The 13,905-nt window shown below is 40.8% G+C and overlaps 1 protein-coding gene across 15 annotated transcripts in view; it reads left to right on the forward strand.

The window, feature by feature from the left end:
* The window catches only part of ENOX1 (ecto-NOX disulfide-thiol exchanger 1), a 563,146-nt gene that overhangs the window by 316,647 nt on the left and 232,594 nt on the right, over nt 1-13,905 (forward strand). Inside the window, exon 1 of one of the 15 annotated variants that reach the window (XM_082701318.1) lies at nt 6,874-6,987. The exons of the other annotated variants lie outside the window; for them this stretch is intronic. The gene's annotated coding sequence lies outside the window, so the exon portion shown is untranslated. Of the gene's footprint in view, nt 1-6,873; nt 6,988-13,905 lie in introns of those variants that run through there. 15 annotated transcript variants of the gene reach the window in all.

The raw sequence follows: 13,905 nt of genomic DNA on the forward strand, positions 1-13,905 counted from the left end.
CACATTTAAGTGAGCAACGTTAAACTTAAAGTCACATGTATGCACAGCAGTAATGGGCATTTGTTTGCCTTTCTTTTTAAGTTTAAATCTATCTTTGCACAATTAGCAAATTATTAAATGACCTTTCCTTCAAAGTCTGCAAGCAATTGCTTGTTTCCACTAATAAGAGAACATGTTTTACAAGGTTCACGTTGATTAATTGACAAATGCTGATAAAATCAAAGCAAGGCTAAAATGCAGTGCTCCAGCTGCAGTATAAATTACTTCTGTTCAATAATGTTTCAAGTGACTATGCATTTATGGTTTACCTTTCAATAAATATTACTGTTTTAATTGAAACATCCATTGTGGAAATTTATCTCTGAAGATGACTGTCAGGAACCACAGCTCGGACTAAACATTTCTATAGCTCTATATGTTTTTCTGCTCAATTAAAAACATTGATTGCTATGGGTATTTTAAAAATGGATGCTTTATGGTTTATGCAAAATGAGCACTAACACATTCTAATATACTTTGAGAATCTTGCACCCTTGAATGACCTAAGTATAGTGTTTCCTACATTTCTCAATAGCTTCAACTATAACAAAAAATTAAGTGTTCTAAACCACTTAGCCTTACAGCATTCACTAAGAGCATTACAGGATTACAGGATGGCCCTTTGCCATCCAGCTGTTGTGGCAACTATGTTGGGCTCCATTAGAGGGCCCATAGCTGGCTGTTTCAAGTTCATCCATGTTTCAGGCATCATTGGGGCACAGCCAAGCTCAGCTTCCTAGTTTTGCTTATGAGTAAGCAGCTGTCCAGAAGAGTTTTGCCTCCCAGGTCAAACCTGAAGGCACAGAAGATCCCAGCAGGAGGGGAATGTACATTAGGTCACTGAAGAGTTCCTATTCCTCTCTTGTTGAGATTCATACCCATGGGGTAGATTCACAGACTCTAGTGCCTCCAGAATATTGTAGCCTATAGATTTAGGGGTCCAACTGCTCTGATAGTTTTGTCTGGACATCTTAAGCTGTCCTACCACATCTAGCCTCCCGGGAAATTAGACATCTTCCAGAAGTGACTTTGACATAATTTTCTCTACAAAGTCATTTTAATTCAGCAAATTTCTATCAGCCCTACTATACGGCAGGCACTGTGCTGGGTCCTGGGGATATCTTTATGAACCAGATAGATTCTTTAACCGAAAGGAGTTGACAATATCCAATTTTAACTCCAAACATTTTTAATTTGTTATTTAAAAGATATCCACATATAACTTGGCCAAAATTTTTTTGAATCCCCATCGTGTACCAGGTACCATTCTAGATGTTCAGTAAATATTCCAGATGTCTTCTTTCTTCAGTATTTGTCAAAGATCACTGTGTTATGGAAGGCCTCTAAGGCAAATTTTATTTACCAGTTTTCTGTTTGAACCTCCTGAGCTGCTGGTTACCAAGTGATAGTTGTAGTCAAGAATACCTCAGCTCATCAGACCTGTATTTAGATTAGTGGGACTGAGCAGAGATCATCACTCTGAACTCAGTCAGAGGGCATGCTGCTCTTGGGTTGGGCATGAAGACCATGGAGCAGGTATATGGGCTCTGTGATGAGGGGAGGTCAGGAAAATTTGGGACACCCTAGAATCAAGTGATTTTTGGAATATGGATCTCAGTGGAGGCAAATTAAACTGCCTGGCAAACCAAAGTTCAGAGATGAGCAGAAGTTGCAAGGGGCTAGTAAATCATAGAATTCCAAGTGACCGACTGGCAGGTAAGGAGGGAAGGGAGGCTAATGAGGAAGGTGACAGAGAAGCACCCAGTTTAGTAAGAAGAGATCGAAGCAGGTCAACAGGCAGGTGAGTTTTTTGGCCATCGGCCCGGGTCAGCACTGGAGAATTCCAAAAGATACGCAGCTGCTGGGGTCAGTTCAACCATCAAGAGAATCAGTCTAAGTGTAATAAACAAGGAGAAAAATCTCTGCTGCTAAGAACTTGGTCACAAGAAGTGAAACGTGCTTCCAGTAATCTAGGTCACAGGGCTGTGGGCAGGACGGGCAGCCCGATGGAGAATTTCTGAGTTTGGGCTCATTATGTTCTCCTAGCCCAGACATCATTAAGACAGTGTCTGGCATGCAGGAGACACTGCCCAAATGTTCCACAGAACCGACCTGGCTTCCTAGAGGGAGGCAGGTCCCACACCGCAGCAATTTTTACAAGGCAGTATAAAAATTAAATTGCCCCCGCACTTAGTGAAGAAAAAGCAGCACAAGAGAGTCAAACACAGGAGGAGGAGGCCCGTTTGCTTAACCGATGCATGCATTGTCCCAGTATTCGTGTTCCTTCCCTCCCGTGCTTTCTTCGCAGTGGGGTGGCATTCAGTCGGAAGAGGGACAGAGAGTGGTAAGGAACGTGGGACGTTCTAAGAGCACGTGGTTAGCTGCTAATGGTCAGATTCGTTTTCCTTGTGAGAGCATTTGGAAGGAAAGAAACAAAAAGGGAAAGGTGAGGGAATTGAAACCCTGCCAGACTTCCAGGTTTTGTCTGTGAAAATCTACGTGAGATGCCAGAATGAGGCTGGATTGCTTGGGGCACGCCCAGAATCCCTTCCTTCCGTCCATCAGCAAGTTGCTGCCTTCTGATCTCCAGCCCCCTGAGGCTCGTCTGTGTTTATGGCCATCGCTGCCAGTAAAAATATTAGGAAAGATCATTCTGGGCAACCTTAATAAAAGTCTTACTGTGCTGGCGTTGTACATCATCCTTAGAAGTTGTAAAACCCAGCTTTTTCAAAAATGTCCTTTGCCACCAAGTTGGGTCAGAGAGATAAAAGACCCCCCGGGCAGCCTTTCTGCCAGCTGCCATTCTGTGCCCTGATGCCACAGAGGGCCGAGAGCCATTCCCCACCACACGTGTACTCCTGGACCAGTATTCCCTGTTTGGACACTAGATGGGGCATTGTTATTATTACGGCGACTCTCAAATGTGAGTAAGTAAAACCCAGAAGGATGAAAACCTCTTTTTAGAACATCACCCTGTGCTACCAAGTCAGAGAACACTGCGGGAGGAAACAGCCATGAAAAGTCCCTAAAATCCAAGCCCTGGCTTTGCATTTTTACCTGAGAAAACTGTGACCAGCCCAAGTTCATGCAGTGCGCCAGCAGCAGACCCCTCCCAAAACTGGGAGTCAGAATCCAAGACTTCAAAGCCTAGAGCAGCCCTGCCCCATGCCTCACAGCCTACACACCCCAGGAGGAGGCGTGCGGGGCCCCACAGGCTCAGGGGCCAATCACACAACTCTCAGAAGCTGCCCCCTTTTATATGGGGAACTATAACTTTGTAATTCCCCATATAAAAAGGGAATTACAATTAAGACACTCCGAGGCGCCCTAAATACATTCTTCCTGAAACTTGGCTCTACCTCTATAGATGGCCCAAAGAAAAATAAACAATGCACACACTCCAGATGCTCAGTTTATTTTTTTAACCTCTCTCTCTCTCTCACACACACACACATACACCAGTGCACACATAGATACTTACACATAACGTACCCCTTTGAAAATAATACCAATATGAATGGATGAACTTCATTTTATGAAATAGGAATAAGCAAAATATTACCTATTATATTTAGGTTCTGGCTTCCTAAATGTCCATTAGGTTTTTAAACTCTGGTTTGGCTGGCTTCTAGGCACTATGAAAGTGCATCCAAGTCCTGTCCTCCTCATCATATCTCAGCCACTAACCAGCCATCCTCCCTTGAGCGCTAGAATCCTCAGAGCTTAGAGCCGTTGCCTAGAGCCCAGCCGAGGACAGGGACTTCCCATAACTCCTTTCCTTCTCCAGGCCTTCTGACCTTGCTTTCTCCCTCTCTTTTCCCTCTGCGGCAGGAGATGGGCAGAGCACAAAACACCAGGCCTGTCTTCATCTGTGCTCAAGTACCAGAGTGACTCAGTCACTGAAAGGAACTTCTTGCTTTCACCTCAACTTGTGACCAGTAGGCGCTAGCACAGAGCAGAATTCTTACGGACCCTGTAGCTGATGGCACTTTGCAGGCTTTTTTCTTGGTAGGCCCTCTTTCTTATAAAAGAGAGTAGCTTGCATTTAAGCAGACCGAAATTACGTGATCGCTGCGATACGCTTTTTCTCATTTCAACAGGAACACCTGTCCTCACAGGCATGTAGTGCTGGTTCCCAATCTTACTTCAGTTCTGGAAGGATTCTCACTTTCTCTGCTCCTACCAAGGGGCTCTCAGTCCTCTGCTCCTTCTAATTATACCTACTTCCTAAACATCTAGGGTGCTTGAGAGAAGGGTAGGCTGGTGAGAATGTAACCATCCACTTCGTGATCTTATCTCATGTTAGGCTTTGCAAACTTAAATCTTTTTGAAGCAAAACACTTTTTTATTTTTTTAAGATTTTATTTATTTATTTGACAGAGAGAGAGATCACAAGTAGGCAAGAGAGGCAGGCAGAGAGAGCGGGGGAAGAAGCAGACTCCCTTCTGGGCAGAGAGCCTGATGCAGGGTTCAATCCTAGGACCCCGAGATCATGACCTGAGCCGGAGGCAGAGGCTTTAACCCACTGAGCCACCCAGGTGCCACAAAGCGAAACTCTTTTTAAAAAAGAAGGTTTTATTTATTTAACTGACAGAGAGTGTGTACGAATGTGCTGGGGACAGACAGAGGGAAAGAGAGAAGGAGGCTCCCCGCTGAGCAGGGAGCCCCACTGAGGGGCTCCATCCCAGGACCCCGGGATCATGACTTGAGCAGAAGGCAGACACTTAACCGACTGAGCCACCCAGGCGTCCCCTGAAATCAAACACTCTTAAAAGTCTGATTTTTAAATTTGGCATGCATGGGCTGATTTGTTTTTTTCCAACTTAGAATGCTCTCATCTGCCTGGTCTAATCTTACTCATGTTCTAAGATCCAGCTCAAAAGTCATCTGCTCTACTGAGCCTCTGCCCTCCCTACCCATATCCCCTTCCCGAATCCTCACTCTTTATTCTGAGCTGCCAGAGCATGTTCTTCATACTGCTGGAACAGAGTCCCAGTCTGGTACCCCCAGGTATCCAGCTGTCCATCCTGCCTGCCCAGCTCTGGGCTCTTGGAAGGCAGGACCCGTGGACTGTGCCTGATTCATCTCTTGTTACCCGCGCAGAGCAGAGTGGGTGATGTGCGCTGTACCTGTGGATGGGTTGGACCAAATTATGTCAGCATCAGCTCTTTTAATATAAGAATTAAGGTTGAGGAAATGAGGTTGAGGAAAATACAGCCAACCAAAGTGTAATTTAAAAACCATAGTCTTCTGAAATTTCCTGAAGAAAGTTTCCAAAGACTTAAGTTTTGTTTTTTGTTTTTTTGTTTTTTTACATATTCTTATTTTTAAGAGGAAAGTGTTACATAAAACCAGGCATATAGTACCAAGCTTTTGGGGATACTGGTCATTTATTTGCTCCCCACATCCGAATAGGGTAAGAATTTTTGTCACTGATTCACTTTGTTTTATATAGAAGATGTCTACTGGAACAGTTGTATGTAAATCTAATAGCTATACATCCAATAATGTATTAAAAATGCATAGTTTAAAGAGAACATTTTTCCAAGTGAAAAATATGTAAAAAAGATAATTTCTGAATTTATCAGGGAATTTCTCTATAATAGAGAAGTATTTCTCCTAGAATGATAAAGGCTTGCCTGTGTTCCAGTCGAAACTTGCCTGGCATTAATATCATGCTTTTCCATAGCCTACTTAAAACACTGGACTTACTCCTAAGAAGATTTAATTTATACAACAGATACTCTCAGCTTACTACAGTGCATAACTCTTCTCACTGTCATAAAATTGGTATGTATTATGTATTATTTCAGGTTCAGTTAATAAAAAATTACTCGTGTGGGCATTTCATGATTTTAACACAAATCTTATTGGAAGGAGTCAGTGTATTATACTTCTGATCTGCAGGAAAAATTGAGGACTCTTGTGAATGTTCACACAGATCCAAAATATGGGAAAGGACACCAGGCACAAATCTCCATGAGGTACTTGTTATCCAAAGAGCCAAAGACCCTGCTCTTGGCTCTGAAGTTTTAGATGTGTTTTATTTAAATGTTTCCATTTTTCTTTTTTTCTAGATTGGACAAAAGGGAATTGAAGAGGGGTGGAGTCCTGTGGGTTTGGTGTTGTGGCTGTGAATTTATAGTGAGTGACTTAGTGTCCCTGCCTCCTCTCCCGTCTGCCCATAAGGACACAGCAGTAGTCCTTTAATAATGCATTCACTGAGTTGAAAAATAATACTCTCGCTTCTGGAACTATGCATTTAACACATTCTTAGCGAATGCCATGTGGCAAACCTAGTGCTTTCAGACTGAGGTTCTGCCTTGCATAAATAAGACACAAGCATGTTGACCTTTTTCAGTAAACAATGCAGAAATGTTGAGTACCTTTAAAATTCAAATGCAGCTTTTAAAATGTGTTCTCATTTCCATGGACAGCTGAGACCTGCTGCACTAATACCCAGCTAATCTGAGGTCTGTGAGGAGCTTGGGAATCGGTCAGACTCGGTTCATCATTACTTGTTTTAGCTCCGTGTCTGGACGTGCTGGGGACTGCTCTGTTCAGGGCCCCCTGCATTTAGACGTTTGATTCCCTGGGAGATCTTTCCCAAGTCAGACCGTTTGTCTCATGAATATCTCGTTTGCACTAACATATATTCCTCTACCCAAATTTAATTAAGTAGTAAAGCTGATCTTTATTAGAATTTTATTTCAAACATAGATATCTCCACTCCTACTTTAAAAAAAAATTTTTTTTTTAAATTGGCGAAGTCCTTTCTCACTTCTGCAAAAATACCGAAGGCAAAAACCCCCACCCTACTGTGAGATCTCGTCCTGCTTTTATTACTGCTCCTTGGGATCAGAGCTCCCAGAGCCAGGCAGTTGCCTGGAGATTGCGTTTACCCAAAGGTGACGTTACCAGCAGACCTGCAGTGGTGCCTGGGGGCAGGTAGGTTCTGGGCCAGGGCCTCCGGTGGGAGAGCTGCTTCTGACCTATTCCACTGGATTAAAAATTAAAATCTGTTTAGAAGCAAGCTGCTCACTTCTAGCCTGGAGCATCTAGTAGTATTCACAGGCTAATTAATGTGTTTTAAGGGAATAGTGTTTCCTTCCTCCTGGCTTCAATCCCTGCCCCTCCCCGTGACATTTTTTTGTCCTACTTCTCTCTCTCTCTCTGGTCTGCTCTCTGGTTAGGATAATGGAACTAGCCTTCCTGATTCTAATCTTCTGAGCTCAGATACTGATTTGGGAAGACATACAGCCTTTGTAAGAAATGACATCTATATTTAGCTTAGTGTAAAGTCATTTTCAATCTGTTAACTGGAGTTTCTAGTTAACAGAGAATCCTCTTTCGATTGTAACTGTTTTAGGGAAGATTGCAAATAATATTAAAACAAGTTTGCATCATAAAGTTTAGCTAATATCCTAGATACAGTACAGAATTAACCCTATATTTATGCTTCCAATACTGTGTACTGGCAGCTGGTCTTTAAACTGACGATCCGTGGGCGCCTGGGTGGCTCAGTGGGTTACGCCGCTGCCTTCAGCTCTGGTCATGATCTCAGGGTCCTGGGATCGAGTCCCGCATCGGGCTCTCTGCCCAGCAGGGAGCCTGCTTCCTCCTCTCTCTCTCTCTGCCTGCCTCTCTGCCTATTTGTGATCTCTCTCTGTCAAATAAATAAATAAAATCTTTAAAAAAAAAAAAAAAACTGACGATCCGAATACACCAGAAATACCAAAAATGAATAGAACAGTCCTACATTCTTTCTTTTTCTTCCATACCCATGACATTATTTCTTAAGAGTACTGGTTAGTTATTTGCAGGATGTCTTTGATATGGGTTTGTCTGATGCTCTCTTCTGATTAAATTGAGGTTATACAGTTTTAGCAAGAATATCACAGAGGTGATATACCCTTCTCAGTGTCCCAGGTCAAAAGGCATAGGAGGTCAGTATATCCTACATCTTTTTGGTACCATTAGTTGAAACAATACTATTTTCTTCTTAGGAAGCCAAATTGTATCATTAGAACACAGTGCTTTATGGTTCTCATAATTGAGGTTTATATTTAGTATTTTAATAAAACTGTGCTTTTATACATAGAATATACATTTTCACCTGGATAAAAATGATGCTTCAGTGATTTTTTTTTATTATAATGGACACTTTTTATGGTATTCCAGTTTCAGGCATACATCAGCACACTCTGATCTCTAGTTTCCTGATCTGTTGAGCTGCTGTGACAGTTACAGGAGCTGACATATGTGAAGGTTGTAGATGCTTGGCAAATAGTAGGTAAAGGAAAATTCCGATTTTGATCATTTTTGTCCAAAAAGGAAGGAAGGAAAGAAGAGGGAATGAGACAGGGAGGGAGGGAGGGAGGAAACATTCAGTCCCAGGGCAGTAAAATGGCAAAAAATGTCACGAGCTGGTTGAATACTGTAGTAAGTACTTTAAGCCGATGTTTAACTGTTCAACATATAGAAGCATATTGCTCACAATTAATAGAGGGATTTGTAACATTTTTGGATCTTCACATCAGCCACCTGTTTCTACTTCTTCGACTGCTCTAAGATGAACTTTGAGCTTCCCATCCTTCCCACCCTTTCATTTGTGTATTTGTTTTGTACCTAATTGTCAGACCTGATTACTAACACATAATGGATATGAAAGCCCCAGGTCAATGAGACTTTGAGGTTAAGACTTCCTAGATCTAGATATGGAATAGGACCATGGTTTAAATATTTCTCAGATTTAAACACGTGGGCCTGTTTCATCCTTTTATATATTTATTCCATATTTTTCATTTATTTTCTATAAGGAGCTGTGTATATAACCTTAAAGTTTTGGAGGCAAAGTGTTTCCTTGAGGTAAAAAATATATAAAAAATGTCTTATCTGTTACTGTGTGTGTTTTTATTATTTCTGAAGCTGTTTTCTGGGTCTATAATACACTCACGTACAGGTCCATAGGCTTATTGAAAGTGATACAGTATAGCCTAAGAATTTTCACAAGAACAATCTGGCTCATTTCTCATTTCTACACTGAATATCTGTGTTTTGCTGGGTAAATGCTGGACAAACAATAGTGAGCAAAAAAACCTAGTATGCCTGCCTTCGTGGAACTCCATTCTAAAAGAAACAGACATTAGGGCAAGTAAATAAAATATTACAAAGTTAAATAATGTGTTGCTATTAGGCAGGATGGCCATTAATAATGCAAGAGAAAGACGTCAAAAAGATTTATTGATCACTCAACCAGTGCTCTGTCTTCAAGAGTCAAAGCTAGGGACACCATAACATCACATTCATGAAACCTTTAGATTGGAAAATATGAAAGGTCATGTTGCACACTTTCCAACCAACACCATACCGTTGAGTAGAGGCAACTAGCTGCTTCTTCAAAAACCTCAGGAAGCCTTCTCTCCTTCCCTTCCTATTTTAATTAATGGATCAGTTATTTGTTGACTACATCCCCAGTGGCTGTCAAATTTTGATGTACATGAGAATCTCCTTTGGAGTGGTTTCAAAAAATGCTTGGAACCTCACATCAGATCCACTGAGGGTTTAGAAATCAGGGTGTGGAGACCAGATATAGTTACAAAAACCTCCTCAGGGGATTCCAGTGTCCATCAAAGGCCAAGAATCACTGTGTGCCGAGCACAGAGGCTAGCTCTGTAGCTGTCAGTAGAATCAGATATCTGCCTGGGGGACAACATGCTTGCAGATATTATGTAAGTTCATTAATGAGGGCTATTGATTGCTCTATAGAAAGTTCACATTGGGGCTCCTGGCTGGCTCAGTTGTCTGCCTTCGGCTTTTGTCATGATCCCAGGGTCCTGGGATTGAGGCCCACATTGGGCTCCCTGCTTCTCCCTCTCCCACTCCCTGTGCTTGTGTTCTGTCTCTGGTTGTCTCTCTCACTGTCAAATAGATGAATAAAGTCTTCAAAAAAAAAAAGAAAGAAAAAAGAAAGCTCACATTTTCCTCCTTCCACACTAAACTCGTATTTTAACTGTTCTTATGCCTTGGAAATCCCCTATTTTTATCCACCAAGTCTCCTGAGTTATAAACGGGAGAATCATTTTTGAATATTACCTTCTTGCACCATTACCTCCATATTCCAATTGCTCACCAAGTCCTATCTTTCTGTCTGCAGAAATATCTCTAATCTACTCCCACTGTCTCTCTCCTCTGCTACTGCTGTATCTTGCCTGGACCCTAGTAATTATTATCAGAATAGGTTCACCTCTTCAAGCTTTTCTCCCTGTGAACTTCCCCTCTATATCACTTGAAGAATTATTTTAAATTATAAATTTGATCCTGTCACTCCCAATTTAAAATACTCCATTAGGGCCCCATTGCCTATGGAAATCAAACTCCCTGGCATTCCCCTGCCTATATTTTCAGTATCATTCCCCACCATTTGCCCCTTAAGCTGCAGCCAGACAAAAACACTCATTTCTGTACATGCCATGTACTCTTCACCCAAGTGTCTTTGTTCATAGTGTTATTGATCACTGAAAGGCTTTTCATTTCTTGTTAATGCCCTTCCAGTTTTAACCTTCAGCCATCCATGAAGAAAATCCAAGATCACTTCACTGGGAGCGTTGGTTGATTCTTCCTCTCTGTCCTTGATATTAACCCATGTTTTAATTAAAGTACGCATTTGGCTCTCTATCCATTCATTTATACTTGTGTATTGCCCTATCTATCTGGGCCAGTCTTCTTTGGAGTGAGTTTTTTGTTGTTGTAGGACTTAAACCAATGCTATGCAACAGGAGTTAACTAAATATTCACTGAGCCAAAGGAGGAAAGAATGAATGAACCTGAAATGGGTTTGCCATATCCCACTGGTCCTCATTCCCTTCTTTGATGTATCACTTAACTAATCTGATCTATCTTCTATATTTGCTTTCCTTCTAATATGTGAAGATTAGCTTCACCCTTTCTCTTTTTTCCCTGAGTCACCAAGCTAGTAAATTGTTATTCCAAAGCTGACACCGTTCTTTGGAATTCTGTAGTTGTTGTGAGCAGTTTCAATGTGGCACTAAGTTCTCAAGGTCAAGTGAGCTAATCTTAATAAACTTGCTACAAACTCAGATTTGCAGGGAAGAGAAGTGGGTAGTATTTAACCTAATATCCTATCTCATTGGCTCCTAGATTCAACATCACATTTGTTTCTTATTCTGAGAGTATCTGAAGATAGCTCTACTATCTTCCCTCTCTCTACTCCTACTACCACCTGGTCTGAAATTCCATGCCCATGGGGGTTTATTATACCATTTCCAGTTAATGCATTGTGTGCTTGCAGAGGGAGACCCACAAAATGGTAATTGAGCAATTTTTTTTTCATGTTTCTTGTGCATTTTTAATGGCCTTGCCCCGAAGTATTTCTGTTTGTCCTTGTCCCTTCTCTTCAGGTATGTTTAAATATATTCCATGTACTACCTTTGGTATTTTTTCAAAATGTTCAGTTCCAGTCCTTCTGGGGATAGGCCTCTCTAGCATTCTTCTAAGAATTCTTCCCACTTTTGTGATTATCTTTACTTCTGTGTCATTGTTTCCATTTACTTCTCATTTTTATAGAACCAGAATTCACCACAGCAGTTCTTGTAAAGACTTAGCGATATCTGTAACGGTGTCACCTTTTCTTTCCCTAAGATTATGACTATAGAGTTTTATATCATCAAAATTTTATTTTTCAGAATCTCTTTTCTATTAGAGTTGATATCTCTGTGTTCATAGCATACCTACCTTTTCACTGAACTTTTAAAATGTTTTTCACAAGTCAATGGCGGGTATCCGATTAGAATTAATGTTCTCTGTCCTCACTATTATGAACATCAGGCTGGTACAGTAACTTTCTTCTAAGAGTCCAGTAATCTTTATGTTGTTACTGAATTTTTTTTTCTTCCTTGCAACTGATCAATATTAAGGCTACAGAAAGCTCACTTTGGGGCTCCTCGAAGGTTGTGAACAGACTCCTGCCATTCCTAATCTGGTTTAACTAAATCATTATGAACCTATTTTCCATGACTTTATTTTAAACTCTTTTAAAATATATATTTTGTTATATATTTTGGTCTCTTGGTTAATGAATTCTGAGATTACTTCCTATGCTGTAAAATGTGCTTTAATTTCTTTCTACTAAAATGCTTCCTTTTATACTTTGAGCAGTAAAACCCTAGTTTTAGTATTTCATGAGTTGGTGAGTAAATGTATGTTTATATTTTCAAGACCTTCCTAATCCTTTCAGTCTGTCTTTTTATAAAAAAGCTTACTTCAGTTTTCTAGCTGATAAGATGGCATCTTTATATAGGAAAACATTATACTTAGGAAGCATGAATTTAAATTCCTTCACATCTTTCTCAAAGCAACATTTTAGGGAATGTAAACTACCATTGTCATTCTGTAGATATAGAGACCAATATAATCGAATGACTCCACTTAAATGTAAAGTAGTGAAAATAGACACAACCCTGTCCTTTCAGTGGTCTCCACCACTCTGGATTTCCCACATTGGGGTTTTTTGTTCCCTTCTTGGGCTGCCATTTTCCCTCTCTCTCCCCACTGAGGTATTTTTTTACTCCCTCAAGACTCAGCCAATAGTTTTCCCTCTGTGCTACTTCCCTGACACCCCAGATGAAAGCAATCTTTCTTCTCTCCTCACCACACATTTCAATAATAATTATAAAAAATGCCATTGATCGTAACATCTTTGTGACTGACCTCCTAGGTATTATGAAGACCTAGCATTCTACGAATTACAGTAAGACTGGTTAGTAGGCATAATTTTTTTCTTAATTGCTGTATCTAAAAGAAACACGTTACAAGACCTTTCAGAATACCAACTGTGTGTAATATTTTGTGTTTTTAAATGAGAAGTGAAGTAGATAGGTTGTATGAGTGACATTAGGTAATGTTTTGAAACATGTGAGCCATAATTATCCCCACACATTTCAAAAGACCTAGGCATCATTTTTTAAGAACAGTATTGAACTTAATGCTGGCTACAGTGGTCAGTAGCTGAACAGAGAGGATGGGGCTAGGAGCATGTCATAGGAGGAGCTGGCTTCCCATAGTCTCTCCCCTCCTACCTTTTTGTGGCATTGTCTGTTGGGATGGGAAAGCAGAGGAAACAATGCATATTCGGCTGCTAAATGGAGTGAGTTCAGATGGTCAGCCTGTGTTCTGTCCAATAGACCACACTACCTCTTAATACTTCTTGGCAGTTTCTAATGTGCCACGTTGTTAGAAGTCCTCAGTTTTAAGTTTCTGCAGGCCTAAGTCTTCCTGGCCATAACTGCATGGCCAATCACTTTCCAGCTTTAGAAAAACAAGAAGAAAAACAGGGTACCTGGCTTGCTCTGTCAGTGGAGTATGCCATACTTGAACTCAGAGTCATGAGTTCAAGCCCCGTGTTGGGCATAGAGCCTACTTCAAAGAAAACAAACAAACAAAAAAAGGAAAACAAATGGTGTTTCCTGGTGATACCATTGTAAGTGACCGGCTGGTCCATAGGATAGGTCCGTCTATGGTGTACAAGGTACTATGCTGAGATGTTGACCATTCAGATTACTCCCTGCCTTGGAGTGTCTGGGAAACCAGTTGAAGAGAAAACACAAACACATAGACACACAGAGAAAATAACCACCAAAATGGGGCATGTGAAATGGCCAAAGAGGCATATGAAACACTGGTTGTCAAAATGCAGATGTTTGCCCTTCAAAGGTGGATATCAGTTTAACATGTTTTGCCATGTTTGTACCATCAGAACATTTTTTTACTTATTTATACATGACTTGCTAAAGTATTTATTTTAGTCTTCTTCCTAAGCAATAATATTAGCAAAATCATACAGCTTTC

The sequence above is a fragment of the Mustela nivalis genome (assembly GCF_964662115.1).
Source record: "Mustela nivalis genome assembly, chromosome: 15".
Taxonomy (NCBI): domain Eukaryota; kingdom Metazoa; phylum Chordata; class Mammalia; order Carnivora; family Mustelidae; genus Mustela; species Mustela nivalis.